The sequence below is a fragment of the Mya arenaria genome, chromosome 7, assembly GCF_026914265.1.
Source record: "Mya arenaria isolate MELC-2E11 chromosome 7, ASM2691426v1".
NCBI classification, from domain to species: Eukaryota; Metazoa; Mollusca; class Bivalvia; order Myida; family Myidae; genus Mya; species Mya arenaria.
In genome coordinates, this window is record NC_069128.1 from 38,623,013 (window position 1) to 38,627,554 (window position 4,542).

Below are 4,542 nucleotides of genomic sequence, written 5' to 3' on the forward strand. Positions count from 1 at the left end.
TCTGGGAACGAGCGGCCTTGCGGAGTGAAGTTGGTGGCCTAGCGTCCTACTTCTCTACTTAAATGCAATTGAACATTCGTTTCATTTTATGAAAACAATGATTAATCAAAGCATATGTATTCATAGATTAACACAAATCATTTTTATATGTGTTTGCTTCTTAAACAATACTTGTTTACGAAACAATCAACACTCTAAAGCGAGTATAAAACAAATTTGATCACCAATCCATTTAGGGAAAATGCCGGTATTCGCTTAAGGATATTGATTTGTGAATAGGAACATAAGATTAATTATTGTTTTAGAAGAAAGCGCATATAAAATGTTTTGAATTAGGAAGCATTCATTATTATTATTATTATCATTTTTATTATTATAAAAAATATCCTACATCGCTTGAGTTGTTATTCACTATGATGTATTATTTTCACACCCGAAGCCGATTCATTTGCTTATTCTTTCCATGTGTTAACTTAACATTTAGTATTTTTAAACGCTAAAAAACAGTTTTTGCAAACAAACAAAAAATAAATTTATACACGAAAACACATTAATTAACGTGATACATTGCATAACGGCTGCATATTAAAACACACACACACGTGCATTTCAATGCGTTTTGCATCATTTTGTTTATTTCCAAAATGTTTATTCAAGCGATTGTTTTAAAATATTAATTTCAAATTATAATAGTAATTGTCTTTTATTTGACACCATTTCTAACAATAAAGTACCCAAATCTTATATAAACATAGTTTTATGTTTACTGAAAACACCACCATAATCCGAAATGATCATGAACAAGTACATGTATTTGTTATTGTATTGGTGACTTGATGAAGTGGAGTGTTAGTGAGGCGTGTGATTACGAACATATATCTTGAGTGTCATCCCCCTTGTACCACTAAAGTTACTTCAGTGTCCCTTGCGGGAATGTGGTTGGAGTGTTAGTGCGAGCGGCTGTTCTGAATGTGTCCCTTAGTTCCCGAATTATGAACATAGCAATACATATAAGATAGTTTGACAAAATATATTTTAGTTTTCCAAATGTAAAAAGACAGCAAACATTTGCACACTAAGATCTTATAGTTCGTATTTCATTTTCTCAATAAATTTTCATGTATTAAGATTGATTAATTTGACCTATGATTAAAGGCTATTCTTTCTGATCAATATACAACTGTCGTACCTGATTGACAATGCGTTTAATATCAGTTGAATTCTCAATTAACTATACTGTTATCATGACGTGATGCTACGTCATGCGTTATCATGTAGATAAATAGCTATTAACTTATTTTTGTGAAATAATATACAGTTGTTGTTAACCTCAAAATCAGTATTCTCTATTCTATCGTCTCGTTCAATATTTTATTTTGGGTAAATATGACCTCATATTTCCCAGCTTAAAAGTTATATAAGTTTATTTATTCATTTATTTATTTATTTATTTATTTATTTATTTATTTATTTATTTATTTATTTATTTATTTATTTATTTATTTATTTATTTATTTATTTATTTATTTATTTATTTATTTATTTATTTTTTATTCACATGTTACTGTTTTTCCCAATCGCTCCACTCCGACAATCTGTTTAAGTTTATTTTCTGCAAACATTCAAATTCTTGCTTGTTATACCATCCGCATACAGGATAATCATATTTTGTATTTCAAAGGAAATGCTATTTACATTCATGCATAAGAAACATGATGAGTCCTAGAATGGAGAACTACATAGTTTATTAATCTTCGTGAATATTCATTTCAAGTTTAATAATTTGATGTCTATCGTTCAAATACAAAATTAAATGTTTTAAGGACTTATAGTTAAAAATTCTATATTTTAATTGATGTTTAAGAATTTCGTGATTAACCTATTCAAATACTATGATATTTTCATCCGGATGGGGAAATCAATTGTCTGCATTCGAAAGGATTATTGGAGTTGTTTTGGTCATGTATTTAGACATTGGATTAGTATTCATTCTCATTCATCAGAGGTTTGATAACGGTATTTCTAACGCATAGCATCATCACTTGGGTAAAGAGATTAGGTTGTTTAAGCTGATTAAGTATGGTTCGTTCTCAAATGGTTTGACACGTTCTCAAAGGTAGATAAACAAACACTGTTATTTATATCTACTGTATAAACATACACTTCGCCATTTTCCCCCAATCCTTAAGATGCTGGTACAGATAAGTTGATACATTTAGCAGTTAGTTTCCTGCTTCGAGTTTCCAGCCTAGCTGTTTTACACATAAGCATTACAAATTAAAGTAAAGTAAGCCATCATTAGGGTGTTATTGCATATTAGATATAACAATCGAGAATATTATGTTGTATTTATATTGATTAACTATTATATTAGAAAAAAGTGGTCTAATTGAATGCATTAGAATATTGCTAAAACTAATCGAGTATTGTTTTAATTAAGTGCACAGATCTTTGTTCACAAATCGAAACGTAAAATCAATGTGTTCAAAATCAAGTTTTGCATGCATATTATATTTTATTTTTTACATACATATATAGTTCATTTATAATGATTTTTCTTGATTTAAGATGTAGAAATGCCCCCTAACAAGTCGTACAGTTGAACAACAAGATTTTCAAAATTACATGCATAGCTTAATTTTAAAGCTGACTTTTGTATCAGAAATTAAATAATCATGCAATTGATTCGATTACATTTTATAACTTAATAAGTTTCTGTTTTTTTTTAAAATTAAATTAAGCATGCAGTTTAATTGGGCAGCAGCCCCTGCACCTTTTATTTCCCAAGCATAATTTATTGTCTAAAAGGAAGCCAACCGTCTGAATTTATCATTTTGTATTGATTTAACTTAATTATTTCAGGAAAAAACCTTTAAACCTCAAACTGAGCTGAAGGTTTAGGGGGTACAAGCGCCACATGAAACAATAGGCCTCATTTTGATCAAGTGATGATAACTGATACAAATGAAAAAGAGAATAACTACAACCAGAAGCCAATCACTAAATTGGATAAGCCGAAATAAAAAGTATAACCAAGTTATTAGCATATAATATCATCGTAGGAGCCAGTGAGACAAAAATGACTTAGACTGATTAATGGTGAATTGCTAAATAACATGTGAATATTAGATATATATATACTAAACTTGTCTACGCCTATACCCTTTTTCAGAAATAGCGATATGGGCAACGGTGTAAATTTATCCTTTACATAGTTAAGCGAAATAGGTATATATGCAAATTTTAAGATTGAAACTACTAGATGGAGGTGATGTGACGCACAAAGGCCGGGTACTGGTACGTAGGGAACATATAGGGCTACCATCTGATACAAGCCAATAAGGGCCAGCTTCGAGTCAAGTTGACTAGTAATGAGTCTTAATGTCAGGAACCGCGGAATTTGCTATTATACGCGAGTATGTGGACTCTGGGCTGGGAGGATAATAAGTGCGCAATGTGACTTCCGGAAACTGGATACAGGCAGTTAGGTGACATTTAGTTTACCATCCGGACCCGAACCAATAAGGGAGGATCGGGTAGGTCTACTCAAAATGACTTTAAGTGTCAAGGACCACAGAGTTTTCCTTTATAAGCCAGGGTGTGGATTTTTGTTGGGGGTAAACTACTAGATGGGGTGGTGTGACGCCTAAAGACTGGGTACCGGTACGTATGGGACATCTAGGGCTAAAACTTGGTATAAGCGAATAATGGCACCCAAAGGCACCGTGTCCTGGCTTATTCGCTCAAAGTATTGGTTAAACATTTACCAGTTGAAACAATCGCATTTGTGCAAATGTGAAGAACTAGAAATGCCTCTTAAACTAGTTAGAAGATGGTTGTTATTAGTATGATAAAATATGGAGGAAACGCCATAATAGTAGTATATTATAACCTGGTGTGATTTTGACGTCCGTATAGGAAGTAATTATTAAACAGCGACCCCTTATGAGTACGCTCTGCTATATTTGGTTACCCACTTCGTTTTAGAAAATGTAAACATTGTTATGCGAACGATATAATTTTATTTTATTTAAACAGCATTTTATTGCACCTATAGTGGGTTCAATCTAAATAAGCTTGAAGCATTTAAATACAAATAAATAAGCATATATTTGAAGCGTTCATACATTGAAATTCTTATTATTAGGTAAATGATTAAGTCAAATGTATTAGACAAAGAATAGGGAAACCATATCTTTTATTCACAAGAAAAAGCAAAAAAAAAAAAAATAAGTTCAAGTTATTTTCAAAATACATATACATTTATAAAGATACATATAACAGCAAATTCACTTTTATTAGACAAAAGAAAAACATGATTTCGAATGCCATAAAGCATAAAAAGTGAACTTGCATAATATAACTTTCATACTTATCTTCAGTGCATTTTTATGGGGTTGTATATTGATTTATCGGTTAAGACTTTATACCTCTCACGGTGTTTTACATAGATTTCTTTATAAGAAGATGGCTACCGCATTAGCGGATACGGTGTTGATTAGTCAGTCCTGTTATCTCGACTCCACCTACGTCTGGTGATCG